The sequence below is a fragment of the Theropithecus gelada genome, chromosome 20 (genome assembly GCF_003255815.1).
Source record: "Theropithecus gelada isolate Dixy chromosome 20, Tgel_1.0, whole genome shotgun sequence".
NCBI classification, from domain to species: Eukaryota; Metazoa; Chordata; class Mammalia; order Primates; family Cercopithecidae; genus Theropithecus; species Theropithecus gelada.
Window position 1 is genome coordinate 69,829,597 of NC_037688.1, and position 19,344 is coordinate 69,848,940.

At 42.2% G+C, this 19,344-nt stretch overlaps 1 pseudogene; it reads right to left on the bottom strand.

Moving 5' to 3' along the window:
• Window positions 1-7,999: 7,999 nt before the first annotated feature.
• Window positions 8,000-8,338, bottom strand: LOC112613896 (annotated as a pseudogene).
• Between the last annotated feature and the right edge of the window lie 11,006 nt (window positions 8,339-19,344).

A 19,344-nucleotide genomic window follows, 5' to 3' on the forward strand; every position in this document is an offset into this window, starting at 1 on the left:
TGAGGATCCACATACTGGAGTCCCACAGGGTGTCACCATCTTCCTCCATGTACAAAGAGGGGCAGAAAGAGTCGGGAAGCAGAAAGAGAAGATGAGTTCAATTTCAGAGAGAAGAAGAAATAAGTCAAAAAGAGACTCGACTACATCGTTGATGGCTTTCTGGTTCCTGAGATTTGGGGGTTCTGTATGATACTCCTGGACCTGCCAATAAATTCCTGTTACCTTCTTCCCATTTTTCAAGTTCAAGTTGATTCCTATTACTCACAACTGAAAGGATCTTGAGCAAGATACTCTGTCTCTACTTTCTCTATTCAGGCCTCTATCACCTCACCACCAAATGTTCCTTTTTGTTTCTGTCTTTCCTGATTGCATGAACTAACTTGATGGAGAAGATAGAAGAAGGGGCAGGAATTACTCACACATACACAAAGACATTTGTAGAAGAGTGCTTTTTTAATTGATTTTTATTTTAAGTTCTGGGGTTAATGTGCAGGATAGTTCATTACATAGGTAAACGTGTGCCATGGTGGTTTGCTGCACCTGTCAACCCATCAACTAGTTATTAAGCCCAGCATGAATTAGCTATTTTTCCTGATGATCTTCCTCCCCCAACCCCACTCCCCTACAGGACCCCAGTGTGTATTGCTCCCCTCCCTATGTCCATGTGTTCTCGTTGTTCAGCTCCCAATTATAAGTGAGAACATACAATGTTTGGTTTTCTGTTCCTGTGTTAGTTTGCTGAGGATAATGGCTTCCAGCTCCATCCATGTCCCTGCAAAGGACATGATCTCATTCCCTTTTATGGCTGCATAGTATTCCATGGTATACAGGTACCACATTTTCTTTATCCAGCCTATCATTGATGGGCATGAAGAGTGCTCTTTAAGGCGTTGTTTGTAATAGTAGAGGATTGAAAGCAACGTAAATGTCCATCAGTGAGAACTCGGCTAAATAAATTACAGTGTTTTCATATCATGGAATAATGGAATACTATACAGTGGTTAAAAAAAAGGAGTTTTTTTAAAAAACTGAACCTCAGTTTAGGTATGACTACTCCTGATCCCCAAGATGTTACATATATGATATATATGATCTTCAAGATATAGTTTTAAAATGCAAAAATAATAACACACACACACGCATGCTTCAACTCTATAGACTATCTTTGTAAAGATATGCTAGAAGCAGTGGTAGCCTCTAAGGATAGGAACTAGAGTGGGAGGGAGAAATACTTTTTCCTGTATACTTTTATATATTACTTTTTAAAACCATCTGTATGCTTTAACAATTTAAGGAAAGAAACTGATTAAAGAGTTTTTAAAAGGAAAAGAAAAGAGAAGGAGGCATGGATGAAGGATAAATGAAAAGAAAAAAGCAAGTTTCAATTAGCATGGATTAATAATGACAGCAGCAACCTGAGTTCCATTCCCAGCTCTGCCTTTGACAGATCCTTGACCTCGACCTCGACCAAAGAAAAGCCTTTTCTTTTCTTTTTTTTTTTTTTTTTTTTGACAGAGTCTGGCTGTGTCACCCAAGCTGGAGTGTAGTGGCGCAATCTCAGCTCACTACAACCTCCACATCCCGGGCTCAAGCAGTCCTCCCACCTCAGCCTCCCAAGTAGCTGGGACCACAGGCACACATTACCATACCTCGATAATTTTTTGTATTTTTGGTAGGGACAGGGTTTCAGTATGTTGCCCAGGCTGGTCTCGGACCCCTAGACTCAAGCAATCCTCCCGCCTTGGCCTCTTAAAGTGCCAGAACTGCAACTGTGAACCACCACCACCTGGCCCTCAGATTTTTTTCACCTAGAAAACAGGTCAAAGGCTGGTCACAGTGGCTCGCACCTGTAACCCCAAAACTTGGGGAGGCCAAGGCAGGCAGATCATTTGAGGTCAGGAGTTCAGAACCAGCCTGGCCAACATGGTAAAACCCCGTCTCTACTAATAATACAAAGATTTGCCGGGCGTGGTGGCGGACGCCTGTAATCCCAGCTACTTGGGAGGCTGAGGTGAGAGGATTGCTTGAGACTGGGAGGTGGAGGTTGCAGTGAGCAGAGACTGCACCACTGCACTCCAGCCTGGGTGACAGAGCAAGACTCCAACTCGAAAGAAAGGGAAAGGAAGGGAAGGGAAGGTAAGGAAGGGAAGGAAGGAAAANAAACAAAAAAACAAAAAAGACTACAAATTGGGTTTACTGCATACTACTCAGTTGATGGGTGCACCAAAATCTCACAAATCACCACTAAAGTAAGATTTGGATACTCATGTAGCCAAATACCACCTGTTCCTCAAAAACACACGGAAATAAAAAATAAAAAATAAACAAACAAAAAAGATTCCCCTCAGGAACTTGAACTAGGAAAGACTGAGTCTGAGGGAGCATAGAGGTGAAGAATCAATTTACATTAACATCAGGAACCAGAATGAAAGTCACATGAGAGCAGAGACTGTAGTATCCTTGAGTGACTGTTGTATGCCCAGTGTCTGCCACCATTGCTAGCACATAGTAGGTGCACAATAAATATTAGCTGAAAGAAAAAATAATAACTCGAGGGAAGGTCCATGGGCTCCTACTGCTGCTGATTCCTGGGATGATCTCAGCTCCTTTCCTTTTAGAGAACCAGATCTCGAAGCTTGACTTCGGATTTTTTGAGATTTTTGTCTTTCTTAAGAAATAAATTTATACCTAAGATGATTTGAATAGATTTGCGTTTCTTTCATCCAAAAAAGCCCTAAGACATGTATATTTTTCTAGAAATACTAGAAATGCTCTCCCCACCCCTAACCGCACTTCCCTCCCTTGATCCCCCAGTGTGTGTTGTTCATATACCACAGTTTCTTTATCCACTACTTGATTGATGGGCATTTGGGCTGGTTCCATATTTTTGCAATTGCAAACTGTGCTGCTATAAACTAATAGAAATCCTAATCAAATTTTTCCCCTGAGACTACTGGAGATATTTTAATTAAATATTATCAAAATTCATTTTAACACATTCTGTGATTCAATTCAATTCAGAAAATACTTATTGAGCTATGGGAAAGTTGAAAGATGAACAAGACAAGGTCCCTGCCATCAGGAAGCTCACATTCAGATAGAGAAAGACAGACACAAGGAAGTCATTCTGATAACACAGCATATCATCTGAGAAAAGAGGTTTAGACAATGCACGGTGGGTGTTAAGTGGGAAGAAGAGATCAACCTTAGGGAAGATTTCATAGAGGAAGTGACCCTGACGATGGGCTTGAAAAATGAGTAGAATGTCCCAAGGAAGGGTGTTCTAGGAAGAGAGAACATTTTGAATAAAGTTATAGAGCTAAGGAATGTTGATGATTAGTGTAGATGAACAATGGGCTACATGGTGGAATTTAGTGAAAGCATCAGTTAGAAGGGTAAGATGAAACTATCACAGTGAATCACATTGTCTTTTACCATGATGCCAGCTCAGTGTTTTAAATTATCCAGGCCAATAGGGATTTTTTTTAAAGAGTGGCATTTGGCAAGTCTCCGAGTGCTGAATGGAACACCTGAAGTCTTAAAAACGCTGCAACATGCAGAATGATTACCAGACCTCTGATCTGCTGAAAGGAACACCTGAAGTCTTAGAAACGCTGCAACACAGAGAATGATTACCAGACCTGTGATCTCAATGCTGGACACTTGATTTATTGAAAACGGCTGTTGTTCCTCCTCGAGGCACCTAATAAATACTGGGTGCTCGTGCATCACTACACTAAGGTGGCTAAAGATGAATGAATGACTGGCTTTTGCGGAGGGTGGGATTTTTAAAGTTTCGGCATGAGATAGTGATGTTGGTTGTGCACCATTGTGAATGTGCTACAAGCCAAATAAATTATGCACTTTAAAATTACTGAGCTCATTAACAAAACAAAGGATAAAAACCATAGGATTGTCTTAACAGATGCAGAAAAAGTACTTTACAAAATTCAACATCTTTTCATGATAGGAAGTCCCCAGCTTATTAGGTATAGAATAAATGTACCTCAACACAATAAGAGCCATATATGACAACTCACAGCTAACATCACTGGTGAAAATTTTCACATCATCGGTTAAAAGCTGAAAGCTATTCTTCTAACATCAGGAACAAAACAAGGATGACCACTCTCACTACTTCTAATCAGCATAGTCCTTTAAGTCCTAGCCATAGCAATTAGGCAAGGGAAATAAATAAATGATACCTAAATTTAAAAAGAATTTAAACTGTCCCTGTTTGTGGACAACATGACCTTATAGATAGAAACCTTTAAAGACGCCACCAAAAAAAAAAAAAAAAAAAAACTGATATAACTAATAAATGTGGTAAAGTTGCAGGATATAAAACCAACATACAAAAATAAACAACATCTCCATACACTAACAATAAACTGTACAAAAAAGAAATCAAGAAAACAATACCATTTATGATAGCTACAAAAAATAAAATATCATGCTTAGGAATATGTTTAACCAAAGAGACAAAAGGCCTGTTATATGTTGAACAATATAAAATGTTGATGAAAGAAATTAAGGAAGACACAAATAAATGGAAAGACGCCCAATGTGCATGGATGGGAAAAGTTAATGTTGTTGAAATGTCTATACTACACAAAGTGATCTACAGATTCAGTGCAATCCCTATCAAAATATCAATGACATTTTTCACAGAGATAGAAAAAACAATTCTAAAATTTGTATGGAACTACAAAAGATCTCGAATAGCCAAAGCAAGCTTGAACAAAAAGAACAAACCTGGAAGCATCGCACTACCTGACTTCAAAATATACTACAAAGTTATAGTAATCAAACAACATGGGTTTCAAAAAAATCCATCGTAGTACTAGGATAAAAACAGACACATAGATCAATGGAACAGAATAGAAAACCCAGAAATAAATTCACACATTTACAGTCAATTGATTTTTTAAAATTTTTTTTATTTCTGTAGGTTATTGGGGAACAGGTGGCATTTGGTTACATGAGTAAGTTCTTTAGTGGTAATTTGTAAGATTTTGGTGCACCCATCACCCAAACAGTGTACACTGAACCCAATTTGTGGTCTTTTATCCCTCATCCGCTTCCCACCCTTTCCCCCTCAGTCCCCAAAGTCCATTGTGTCATTCTTATGCCTTTGCATCCTCGTAACTTAGCTCCCACTTATGAGTGAGAACATATGATGTTGTATTTTCCATTCCTGAGTTAGTTCACTTAGAATAATAGTCTCTAATCTCATCCAGGTTGCTGAAAATGCCATTAATTCATTCCTTTTTGTGGCTGAGTATTATTCCATCATACATATATGTGGTATATATATATATGTGTGTGTGTGTGTGTATATGTGTGTGTGTGTATATATACACCACTGTTTCTTTATTCACTTGTTGATTGATGGTCATTTGAGTTGGTTCCATGTTTTCACACAGTCAATTGATTTCTGTCAAAGGTGCAAAGAACACACAATGGGGGAAAGAACAGTCTTTTCAACATATGCTGTTGGGGAAATGGGATATTCACATGCAGAAGAATGAATTAGACTCTCTTTTCACACCATACACTAAAATCAACTCAAAATGGATTAAAGACTTGAATGGAAGACTTGAAATTGTATAACTACTAGAAGAAAACATGGGGGAAAGCTCCATAACATTAGTCTGGGTAATGGTCCTTTGGATATCAATCCAAAAGCACAGGCAAAAGTAGAAACAGACAAATGAAATTACATCAAATAATTAACGGAATAAAGAGAAAATCTACAAAATGGGAGAAAATATTTGCAAACCATACATCTGGTAAGGTTTTGCTATGGTTTGAAATTCCCCTCTAAACTTCATGTTGAAATTTAATTGCCATTGTAACAGTATTAAGAGGTAGGACTTTTAAGAAATGATTAGGCCGTAAGGTCTCTGCCCTCATAAAGGGGTGAATGTTGTTGCTGGGGGAGTGACTTAGTTATCACAGGAGTGAGTTTCTGATAAAAAGGATGAATTCACCTTTCTTGCCCTTCTGTCATGGGATAACCCTCGCCAATGCTAGCGCCATGCTGTTGGACCTCCCAGCCTCTAAAACCCTGAGCCAAATAAACTTCTGCTGTTTATAAACTACCTAGTCTGTAGTATTCTGTTATAGCAGTAGAAAATGGGCTACAACTGGGCCAGGTGCAGTGGCTCACGCCTGTAATCCCGGCACTTTGGGAGGCCAAGGTGGGTGGATCACCTGAGGTCAGGAGTTCGAGACCAGCCCGGCCAACATAGTGAAACTCTGTCTCTACTAAAAATACAAAAAAATTACCTGGGCGTGGTGGTGGGCACCTGTAATCCCAGCCACTTGGGAGGCTGAGGTAGGAGAATCACTTGAACCTGGGAGGCAGAGGTTGGAGTGAGCCAAGATCATGCCACTGCACTCCAGCCTGGGCAACAGAGCGAGAAACCATCTCAAAAAAAAAAAAAAGAAAGAAAGGAAAAGAAAAAAGAAACGTGATCCCCATAGTTGGAGATGGGGTCTGATGGAGGGTGTTTGACTTGATGCGGTCTTCATGGTAATGAGTGACTTCTTGCTCTATTAGCTCCTGCAAGATCTGATTGTTAAAAGAGCCTGGCACCTTCCTCCCCTCTCTCTTCCCTCTTTCCTCTCACCATGTGATGCCTGCTCCCCTTCACTTTTCCCCATGAGAAGAAGCTCCCTGAAGCCCTCACCAGAAGCAGATGCTGGCACCATGCTTCTTGTATAGCCTGCAGAACCATGAGCCAAATAAACTTGTTTTCTATATAAATTATCCAGCCTTGGGTTTTCCTTTATAGCAATGCCAACTAAGATGCTTGGCTTCTTGTCTTTCCCTCACGGATTTCTCCTATAAATGCTTCCTTAATCAATCAACTGTGGCCAGGCGCGATGGCTCATGCCTGTAATCCCAACACTTTGGGACGCCGAGGCAGGCGGATCACCTGAGGTCAGGAGTTTGAGACCAGTCTGGCCAACATGGTGAAACCCTGTCTGTACTGAAAATACAAAAAAATTAGCCAGGCATGGTGGCAGGCACCTGTAATCCCAGCTACTTGGGAGGCTGAAGCAGGAGAATCACTTGAACCCAGCAGGAAGAGGTTGCAGTGAGCTGAGATTGCGCCATTGCCCTCCAGCCTGGGCAACAAGAACAAAACTCTGTCTCAAAAAAAAAAAAAAAAAATTCAACTGCATGTAAATCCTCGTCTCAGGGTCTTTTTCTGAAGAACTCCATTTTGGGATGGGGTCTGGCTCTGTAGCCCAGGCTGGAATGCAGTGGCTCAATCTCAGCTCACTGCAACTTCTGCCTCCCAGGCCCAAGCAATCCTGCTGCCACAGCCTCCTGAGTAGCTGGGACTACAGGCACACACCACCACACCCAGCTAATTCTTGCATTTTTGGGTGAGACAGGGTTTCACCATGTTAGCCAGGCTGGACTGAAGTGATCTGCCCACCTCAGCCTGCCAGTGTGCTGGGATTACCGACTTGAGTCACTGCATCCAGCCACAGGCAATTATTCTCATAAGCTGAAACCAGAAACAAAAAGTACAAAGATCATTGATCCGAGACCAGCTGTGGAAAGGTCTAGCTCCACATTTTCACAAAACAGGATGATTCCAACCAGGGTAATGTAATGACAGTTTCTCACAACTTGAACTATAGTATTTACTACTCAGACTCTGTAACCTGCTAATGATTCTGTTTATTGAAACCTACATTACCTTCTCTTGCTCACATGTATAAGACAAGTAGGTTTTATTTAAGAAATTAATTAAGTTCTCCTAGCTACATTTACCCTTGGAATTATTAACATCTGGAAATGAAAATCAAAGAAGACTTGGTGAATTCTTTTATTTCTTTTATTTCTTGCCTCCATCTGCCCATGTTAAGAATAGAATTGCTGCTGTACTTTGATCCAAAATCACTGTGCAAATCTAAAGGGAGATACCTTTTTTTTTCTAACAAAAGCACAAATCCACGTTTATTTATTGACTTTTCATTAGTTTAAATCCTTGAGGGGGTACAGCATCACTCGGATTCTGTGTCCAATAGCCTTAGGAGGAAGATTGCATCAGAATTTGGCACGTACCATGCCACTGTTTCCGTGGGCCTGAGTTACCTTTCCCCAGATTACTCTGGTTTTGTTTGGTTTGCCGCCAGGAGTCACTGTGTTGTTCTTTGCTTTGTATACATAAGCGTATCTCTTGCCCAAATAGAATTCTGTTTCATCTACGGCATAAACACTTTTGATTTTAAGAAGAGCCGTGTTCTCCCTTTAATTCCGGAGACCCCACTTATAGCCGGCAAAAATGGCCTTGGACCATAGCCTTCTAGACATAGTTCTTTTGACAAGTCCTGTTCCCAGCAGGCCTACTCCAGTTATTTGCCCCCAAATTTCAGCAGCAGGCGCTTCACTCCTCTAAAAGGAGATATCTCATTCTTTTTGGGGACCTCTTGTTCTGGGGATTAAATGAGGTAAGTAGATAACATAGCCAAGGGGTATGGCTCATAGAAGGCACACAACAATTAGCCACCTTTCTTCATTATGAAGTTGTGGCCCAGGAGGATGCCCTAATTCTGTGATTTTCAAAGTGTGATTATCCATCAGAATCACCTGGAGTGCTTGCTAAATGACGATTCCTGGACTCTATCCTTCCAAATCAGAATTTCTGGGAAAGACCCAGAAATCAGCGTTTTAAAATGCCCTCTGTTTATTTTTTTACCTTTTTTTTTTTTTGAAACAGAGTCTTGCTCTGTCACCCAGGCTGCAGTGCAGTGGTGCGATCTCAGCTCACTGCAACCTCTGCCTCCCGGGTTCAAGTGATTCTCCTGCCTCAGCCTCCCGACTAGCTGGGACTACAGTTGTGCTCCACCATGTCCAGCTAATTTTTTTGTATTTTAGTAAAGAAGGGGTTTCACCATGTTGGCCAAGCTGGTCTTGAACTCCTGGCCTCAAGTGATCTGCCCACCTCCACCTCTCAAAGTGCTGGGATTATAGCTGTCAGCCACCACACTCAGTCCTCCATTTAAATTGTATGTATTCTAACGTTTAAACATCACCATATCTGATCCAGTGAACCAGGGTGTTCATGAGAATAGTGTGTTAATACAAACTGTTTTGTTCTAAGATGACAGAAACTCAAATGAAATTAACTTAAGCTAAAAAAGAAAAAAAAAGGAAAAAAAAGGAAGGAGGATTTATTAGTTCACAAAACTGAAGCCTCAGGGTCAAGTGTAGACCTGGGAATCAAATCCAGGGAATCAAATGCTGCCTTCAGGATTCTGTCTCTCCCCTCCCTCTCCTGCTCTCTTATCACAATGAGCCCAGATGACTCCATTCCTGGGCTCTCCACTTGATGAAATCATTGTCCCCAGCATCTCTGTTATTGCCTTGTCTTTACACTCATTATCTTCAAAGATTGAGCATATCTTTTTCCTGGTAGTTTCAGCAGAAGTCTCTGAGAGATATCTGATTGGTCCAGCTTGGGTCACATGCCCATCTTTCAGCCAGTCAGTAGGCAGAAGGATATAGCTCTCTGATAGGTAAAACCTGAGCCATGTGTACATGCCTGTGGTAGAGAAATCGGTACCGACTCCACCTAAATCAGACAAAATGAGTTTCCCCAAGAAATAAATATCCTGTTGCCAGCGGAAGAAGGGAGAACTGTTTTTACACCGATGCCAAGTAGACAAGAGAACATCATGTTCACTAGAACCAGAATGCTCTTTTTTAAAAGTCCTATAAGGGATTCTGGTGATCATCACATTGGGAGGACCAGATTCTGGTGGGTCTCCTGGATCAGCAAGAAAGTACCTCTCTGGACTCCCAGCATTTTGGGAGGCTGAGGCAGGTGGATCACCTGAGGTCAGGAGTTCAAGACCAGCCTGGTCAAGAAGGTGAAACCCCATCTCTACTAAAACTACTAAAAACTGACTGGGCACAGTGGCTCACACCTGTAATCCCAGCACTTTGGGAGGGCAAGGCAGGCTGATCACCTGAGGTCAGGAGTTCAAAACCAACCTGGCCAACGTGGTGAAACCCCATCGCTACTAAAAATACAAAAATTAGCCAGATGTGGTGGCGGATGCCTGTAGTCTCAGCTACTTGGGAGGCTAAGGCAGGATAATCACTTGAACCTGGGAGGCAGAGGTTGCAGTGAGCCAAGATTGCACCACTGCACTCGAGCCTGAACGACAAAGTGAGACTGCATCTGAAAAAAAGAAAAAGAAAGAAAGAAAGAAAGAAAGAAAGAAAGAAAGAAAGAAAGAAAGAAAGAAAGAAAGAAAGAAAGAAAGGAAGGAAGGAAGGAAGGAAGGAAGGAAGGAAGGAAGGAAGGAAGGAGGGAAGGAGGGAAGGAAGGAAGGAAGAGGAATGGAGGAAGGAAGAGAGGGAGGAAGGGAAGAAGACAGGGAGGAAGGAAGGAAGGAAGAGAGGGAGGAAGGGAGGGAGGGAGGAAGGAAGGAAGGGAGGGAGGGAGGAAGAAAGGAAAGGAAAGGAAAGAAGGAAGGAAGGAAGAGAGGGAGGAAGGAATGGAGGGAGGGAGGGAGGGAGGGAGGAAGGGAGGAGGGAAGGGAGGGAGGGAGGAAGAAAGGAAAGGAAAGAAGGAAGGAAGTAAGGGAGGAAGGAAGGAAGGAAGGAAGGAAGGCAGGCTTACCCGTAGTGAGGAAATGTCATATATGTCTGGATTGCCATTCAGTGCTAAGATAGCCAAGCCTGTGAATGTGCGCCTGTGTGAGTGTCTAATTTTAAGGTGGTAGGAGCCTTTTTTTCTCTGGCAGTGAGTAAGAGTGGTTGTGGTAAGCCCCAGGGATACATTTATCCTAAACTGACTCAGAAAGTCTCAAAACGACGGATTTGTCCTCACTGGAGAGTTCAAGTCTCACCTCTTCTGTCTAGGGAGAAGTAAAAATGACAGACTAGGATGAGAAGCTGGGTACCTTTGGTTCAGCTGAGGGTTAATCTTCGACAAACCATGTTAGCCAGAGAATGCAAGCCTAGATTGTCACCACTTAACAGAAAGCAAAAAGGTTGGCATTAGAAGGAGCTTCGGAAAATTGTGTCTGCTTATCCTACAGGGAGACATCAGGTTAGCGTAACATCTACCAAGCAGATGTGCTGACAGGGACAGGGGCCAAATGGCAAACTTGTTGAAAAGGGAAAATCCAATTGTAATACAGATGATTTCTTTTTTTTTCTTCTCTTTTTTTTTTTTTTTCCAGACTGAGTCTCTCTCTGTCATTCAAGCCGGAGTGCAGTGGCACAATCTCAGCTCACTGCAACTCTGCCTCCCGGGTTCCAGTGGTTCTCCTGCCTCAGGATCCTGAGTAGCTGGGATTATAGGTGCATGCCACCATGCCAGGATAATTTTTGTATTTTCAGTAGAGACGGGGTTTCACCATGTTGGCCAGGCTGGTCTCGAACTCCTGACCTCAGGTGATCTAACCATCTCGGCCTCCCAACGTGCTGGGATTACAGGCATGAGCCACCGCGCCCAGTCACAGATGATTTCTGATGAAAACGTATTGTACTTCAGTTAGTACAGCTGGATTTTCCCCTTGATATTTATCAACAGAAGAAAAACTTTTCCTTGAACTGAAAAAAAGGAAAATCAAGTCCTTCTATAAGTGCTTATTTATATCAATGCTAGAAGCGCGAGGAAGAAGAAAAGTTCATGAAATGAGTCCAGTGTCTTCCTGAACAACTAGTTTGCCCCGAATGGTAATGCTCCTACTGCTGGAAAAAAAAAAAAAAGTGAGGCAAGACCCAAAAGGACTTGGAGTCTAATTTAAAAAGTACATCAAGATGCTGGGAGAAGATGTGGGGAAAGTTGCTGACAGAAGGCCCTGGTTGTGTCTTTTGTGGCCAGTTTGCTTGTATCAGCATGTCATATGTAAAGGGCAAAACATCATCTCGTTTTAATAACACACTTAACTGTCTATGTATACACAGGAGATCATGATGTTTGCCAATTAAAAAATTGAATCTCAACTGCAGGTAGAGCAAGCCAATTTTTTTTTTTTTAGACCAGACAGCTAGAAGAAATCTGTGGTTCTTAAAACAGTATCTGAAACATTAAGAGTGTTGAGGCCGGGCACAGTGGCTCACACCTGTAATCCCAGCACTTTGGGAGGTTGAGGCAGGCAGATCATGAGGTCAGGAGCTCGAGACCAGCCTGGCCAACATAGTGAAACCCCAACTCTACTAAAAATACAAAAATTAGCTGGGTATGGTGGCATGCACCTGTAGTCCCAGCTTCTCAGGAGGCTGAGACAGGAGAATTGCTTGAACTCTGGAGGCAAAGGTTGTGGTGAGCCAAAATCGAGCCACTGCACCCCAGCCTGGGCAATGGAGTGAGACTCCACCTAAAAAATTAAAAAAAAAAAAAATGTGCTGCACTAAAGATCACAATGGGATGGGTGCCTCATGCCTGTAATCCCAGCACTTTGGGAGGACAAGGCAGGAGGATTGCTCGAGTCTAGGAGTTTGAGACCAGCCTGGGAAAGAAACATGGCGAAACACCGTCTCTACAGAAAATACAAAACTTCATCAGGTGTGGTGGCTGGTGCCTATAGTCCCAGCTACTTGAAAGACTAAGGTGGGAGGATTGCTTGAACTCAGGAGGCGGAGGTTGCAGTGAACCGTGATCACACCACTGTACTCCAGCCTGGGCAAGAAAGGAAGAGCCTATCCCAAAAAGCAAACAAACAAACAAACAAAACACAATGATGTGGATATCAAAACCACATTTTGGGGAGGGAGTGTGACAGAGGAAGACATTTGAAGGAGAACAACTCAGCAATTTATTGAAAAGTGCTCCTCCCCACACACTTCATCCACCTGGCAGCAGACTGGACGATTTAGAGGTGTTTTGTGCATTTCATCTTGTGCAATATTCACCAGATGGGATTATTTTTCTGACTCACCTTGTTTTGCCCTTATTGCTTTTAAATTGTTCCACTCCATATAAGAATGTTCTTCTTCTCTCTTAGGAATAGAATTAGATATTCATTAAATCATTTATTTTTAAAGTATCAGGGAGTCTGCTATGTACTATGACTGTACTGGGCACTAAAAATATGGCAATGAAAAAAAAGGACAAAAAATCCTATTCTCACAGAGCTTATGTTCTAGAACTCTACTGCCCAAGATGGTACCCATGAGTCACATGAGCCACTGAGAATTTGAGAAATGACTGGTCCAAGTTGAAATGTGCTGTTGGTGTGAGAAACACACAGGATTTCAAAGGCCTATTACTGGAAAAACAATGGCAAAGCATGCCAGTGTTTTACGATTGATTACATATTAAAAAGATAATATGTTGGATATCACTGAGTCAAGCAAAATACGTTATTAAAGTTAATTTCGGCTGGGCGCGGCGGCTCACGCCTGTAATCCCAACACTATGGGAGGCCAAGGCAGGCGGATCACTTGAGGTCAGCAGTTTGAGACCAATCTCGCCAACATGGTGAAACCCTATCTGTACTAAAAATACAAAAATTAACTGGGCGTGGTGGTGGGCACCTGTAATCGCAGCTACTCAAAAGGCTGAGGCTGGCAGGAGGATCGCTTGAACCCAGGAGGCCGAGGTTGCAGTGGGCCGAGATCGTGCCACTGCACTCCAGCCTGGGCAACAAGGTAAGACTCCATCTCGAATAAATAAATAAATAAGAATAAAGTGAATTTCACCTGTTTCTTTTTACTTTTTTCAGTGTAGCCACTAGGAAATTAAAAATTGTGTATGTGGCTTACATTTTACTTCAAGTAAACAGTACTCTTCTAGAACAGCAGTTATCTGGTGGGGGTAATCTTGCCCTGTCTCCTGGGAGGACAGTGGATAAACATATTTTTTTTTTTTTTTTTTTTTTTTTGTAGCTTGACATCGATCATCTCTGGAAACTCAAACTTTTGGGACTAATCTTTGAGAGGTTCCAAGACACCATGCCTGGAATTCAGAGCCGCCCCCAGGGGGTGTCTAGACTTCTTTGGGCGTGGGTCATTTTGGGGAGCCCACGGTTCTGCTTGGGGGGTGTGTTGGGGGGTGTGTGTTCACATGCACGTGTTTTGAACAAATCTTCTGAAGAACATGTAGCAGCAAAATAAGTCACTAATGATAAACAAATGTGTTACATAATTTTGAGCTAGATTTAAACATATTAAACTGCCTTGGCCACTGGGCACAGTGGCTCATACCTGTAATCTCAGCACTTTAGGAGGCCGAGGAGGGCGGATCATCTGAGGTCAGGAGTTCGAGACCAGCCTAGCCAACATGGCAAAGCCATATTGTAATTTTGTAAAAATACAAAAATTAGCCAGGTATGGTGGTACATGCCTATAATCCCAGCTACTTGGAAGGCTGAGACAGGAGAATCGCTCGAACCCAGGAGGCAGAGGTTGTAGTGAGCTGAGACTGTGCCACTGCACTCCAGCCTGGGGGACAGAGTGAGACTCCATCTCAAAAAAAAAAAAAAAATGCCTTGGCATATTGTGGAATTTCCCTCCCGTAAGCTTTTCCCCTATGACAACTTTTTTTCATTTAATATGATCAAAGGTTTTCTCTAAATTTAAAAATATTTTATTATGAAATATCAATACAGAGGAAAAAAGCAAACATGTAAATATACTACTTACTAAATAGTAAGCAAATATCCGGGCATCTGCCACCTGGGTCATGAACAGAGCTTTCTCAATATCCCAGGGACCCCCAGGGTCGTCTCCCCATCATAACTCTCTACCTCCCCTCAGGCTTTTGGGGTAACTTTTTCTTGACTTCCTTTTTAATTTTACAACCCTATAGATGTGCCCCTAAACAAAACAGTATCATTTTGACTATTTTTGAACCTTATATAAATTTAACTATACTGTATATATTCTTTCTAATTTTGCTTCTTCTGCTCCATATTATGTATTTAGTTGTACTCTCATAAATGCATGTAGCTCTACCACTTTATTCTCACTGCTGTATAGTGTTTTATCCTGTGAGTATACAATGCATTTATCAGGTCTACAGTAGAGGCACATTTAGGCTATTTCCATTTTATGGCTATCTTGAACAATGCTCCTATGAACATTCTAGGACATGAATGTTGAGCTCATGGGCACAGGTTTCTCTAGGGTTGGTCCTCACCAAATTTTAATTCAAAAATATCTGTAGAATCTAACTATGCATCTGTGTCTGAGATTGAATAAAATCAACTCATCTGAATCCCTTATTACAGTCATAAAACTTCCAGAATGCACTTAAAACTCCATTCTCGCTCCAAGTTTTCAGCATTTAGTGCTATTTGAGATCAAAGCCCTAGAAACTATCTCCTTAACTATTTTCATTTTTCCCGATCTCATTGCATAAAGGAGGAAAGAGACTCTGAATCACACATATGCTTGCATTGCCTTTGCATTGCTCACCAGAGTGATTTAGCTAAAAGGAAACCTGACCCACGTTTGCAACCCTTCATGGGATCCCCATTGCCTTCAGGATAAAATCCCAAATCCTTAATATAGCATCAGAGATTCTGTCAGCTCCCCAGTCTGCTTGCCAGCCACACACAGCCCTACACTTCCCCTTTTTTTGGCAATACCAAAGGGCTTAGAGTCCCTGCTATACGACTTGGTTTTTCTTTTTTCTTTCTTTCTTTCTTTTTTTTTTTTTTTTTTATTTTTGAGTCAGAGTCTTGTTCTGTTGCCAGGCTGGAGTGCAGTGGCACGATCTCAGCTCACTGCAACCTCCACCTCTCAGGTTAAAGCGATTCTCCTGCCTCAGCCTCCTGAGTAGCTGAAACTACAGGTGCGCGCCACCATGCCCAGCTAATTTATGTATTTTTAGTAGAGATGGGGTTTCACTATGTTGGCCAGGATGGTCTCAATTTCTTGACCTTGTGACCTGCCCACCTCGGCCTCCCAAAGTGCTAGGATTACAGGCGTGAGCCACCGCACGTGGCCCCATGGTTTTTCATACCCCATGCCTTCTACCACGCTGTGCTCTCTGCCTCTTCCCAAATCTTGTTTTCTGCATAAACTCCCACCCATCCTTCAAGGATCAACTCGAAAATTATCTCCTCCAAGAAATCCTGTTCTAATGTACCCATGATGCTATATTATAACTGTCAGTCTCTCTCCCCTCCCTGAGATGGGGGATTGTTTCTTATTTATCTCTGCATCTTTATTGTTAAACACAGGGCCAGACACATGGTGTGATGCTTAATTGTGTGTGTCAACTTGACTGGATGATAAGGTGCCCAGATATTGGGCTAAACCTTATTTCCGGCTGTCTCTGTAAAGGTTTTTCCAGATGAGATTAGCACTGGAGTATCTAGACTGAGTAAAGCAGATGGCCCTTCCCAATGTAAGTGGACCCAATTCACAGAGGGATTGAATAAAATAAAAAGTTGGAGTAAGAATTCACCTTTGCTCTCTGCCTGTTTGACCTAGAACAGTGGTGTTATGCACTCTGACTGGAACTACACCACCGGATTTCCTGGTTCTCCAGCTTATAGACAGCTGGTCATGGAACTTCTCAGCCTCCATTATCTCGTAAACCAATTCCTTATAATAAATCCACATATAAAGTCCATTGGTTCAATTTCCCTGAAAAATCTTGACTAAAACACTTGGGTAAGTGCGGAATAAATATTTGTTGAACTGAGCTGAAATTGACATTTGAACTTGCCTAGACTGAAAGAGCCTCATAGCACAGTGCCACGAGGTGTTACACACTATGTTACAAATGATAGTGTCACAAACAGCACCTCCTAGAGTAGTGCATTACAGAAGACTACTAATCTCCACTCCCATTCTTCTTGCTTTTGTGGTCTACTCAAGAAAAATTGTTCTCTGCCAGGTGTGGTGGCTCATGTCTGTAATCCCGGTGCTTTGGGAGACCGAGGCAGGCAGATCCCCTGAGGTCAGCAGTTTAAGACCAGCCTGGCCAACATAGCAAAACCCTGTCTCTACTAAAAATACAAAAATTAGCTAGGTGTGGTGGCGCATGCCTGTAATCTCAGCTACTCAGGAGGCTGAGGCAGGAGAATCGCTTGAACCCAAGAAGTGGAGGTTGCAGTGAGGCAAGATTGTGCCACTGCGCTCCAGCCTGGGAGGCAGAGTGAAACTCCATCTCGAAAAAAAAAGAAAAGAAAAGGAAAGTTGCTCTCCATGAGACCCACTTCTTCCCGCAATCTCTGTCCTCTGAAACCTAGAGTTGCTATCTAAAGTGAATTAGAATCAAGCATTGTAGAATCTCCTAATATCACTCAGGTAAGTCACTACATCCTCAAATGACTTTCCTTCTTAATTCAGATAGACCATTGACTGATAACATATATTTTCAACAGAATACAGCTTGGTATTTATATAAATATATAATTTATCATTAATCATTTAGTATTTTCTGTACATCGCTGTCATCTTTCAGGATACAAAGGAAACAACTTGTAGTACTCCAAATAAGGTACAGGATATTAGGTAACAATTTAACTAGCTGAACAGAAATGTACCAGGTCATTATCTTTTCATATATTTGATATGCTTAATTTTATTTTTGTGTGCCTCTGTCTTAAAAGTAAAAAGCAAGAGCCAGGTGCGGTGGCTCACACCTATAATCCCAGCACTTTGGGAGGCTGAGGCGGGTGGATCACTTGCAGTCAGGAGTTCAAAACCAGCCTGACCAACATGGTGAAACTTCATCTCTACTAAAAATATAAAAAGCTTAGCCAGGCACGGTAGTAGGCATCCACGCTACTCGGGAAGCTGAGGCAAAAGGATCAGTTGAACTCGGGAGGTGGAGGTTGCAGTGAGCCTAGGTTGCGCCACTGCACTCCAGCCTGGGCAACAGAGTGAGATTCCATCTAAAAAAATAAAAATAAAATAAAATAAGGTCAAAAGCAGGGCATGAAGTACAATTAGTTAAAGATTTTAGCTACTTGGGTACATGAAAACAGAGATTTTCACGGTAATTTGCAGGGAAAAGTGTGGGAGAAGTCATATACACAGGATATTCTTCCCCACTCCTCCCGTACCTCCCATACCATAGCAGACATCATCAATTGCTTCCAGTACTCATTTCCTCTGAAGCTGGAGACCCTCCAAATTCTCAAAATTCGAGATAGCACTCCAAGCAGTATTGATCCCAGAGGTAAAGCACATTTGCCATTTCAGATGGAAAATCTGCCAAGAAGTTTTTTTTGTTTTGTTTTGTTTTTTTTGAGACGGAGTCTCTCTCTGTCACCCAGGCTGGAGTGCAGTGGCCGGATCTCTGCTCACTGCAAGCTCCGCCTCCCGGGTTTAGGCCATTCTCCTGGCTCAGCCTCCCGAGTAGCGGGGACTACAGGCGCTCGCCACCTTGCCCGGCTAGTTTTTTTTGTATCTTTTAGTAGAGACGGGGTTTCACCATATTAGCCAGGATGGTCTCGATCTCCTGACCTCGTGATCCGCCCGTCTCGGCCTCCCAAAGTGCTAGGATTACAGGCTTGAGCCACCGCGCCCGGCCTCTGCCAAGAAGTTTTTAGGCAAAGGATCATCTCTTATTTTCCTAAATTGGATAAGAATATATTCTAGGTGGTATTAAGGCTGGTCCTAATGTACTGAATATCAATATGAAACTGAAATGTTTCTGTTCACTGGTTTAAAAAAAAGAGAGAGTGAGAGGAGGAGGAGGAAGAGAAAGAGGAAGAGAAAAGAAGGAGAAGAGGAAGAAGAAAGAAGGAGAAGAAGAGGAAGAAGAAAGAAGGAGAAGGAGGAGAAGAGGAAGAAGAAGAAAGAAGGAGGAGAAGGAGGAGGAGGAGGAGAAGAAGAAGAAGATGAAGGAGGAGGAGGAGGAGGAAGAGGAGGAGGAGGTGGAGGAGGAAGAGGAGGAGGAAAGGAGGAAGGAGGAGGAAGGAGAAAGGAAGGAGAAGGAGAAGAAGCAGAAAAGAAACTGAAAGGTTTTCCTCCCATGTCAGGACTGAGTTTCCCCTAAAGATCTTCCTGGTTTCTCCACCCTACACTGACTTTTCTCTTCCCTTATTGTTAATGGTCTTTGGCTTGCATGCTAGATGGGTTAGTGTCCAGTTAGACTGCTAGGTTTCTTGATAGTAGGGGCAGAGTCTTAAATTGTGGTGAACATGGCAGATGCTGAGCACATAACAGATGCTCACTGAAGTATTCCCTCTTTTTATTGGTGATATAGAAAAAGAAGACAGCAGAAAGAGAGGTATCTCACCTTCTCAATACACTTTAGGGAAAAATGTTGAAAGAAAAAGTTGAGTTGAGAGAATAAACTAAAGCAACAGCAAAATATGCTCCCTACCCTTTCAAGTCTAAAATCTTTAAACCATTTATTGTCCAATGGTGGAGGGGAGTCAATTTAGAGACCA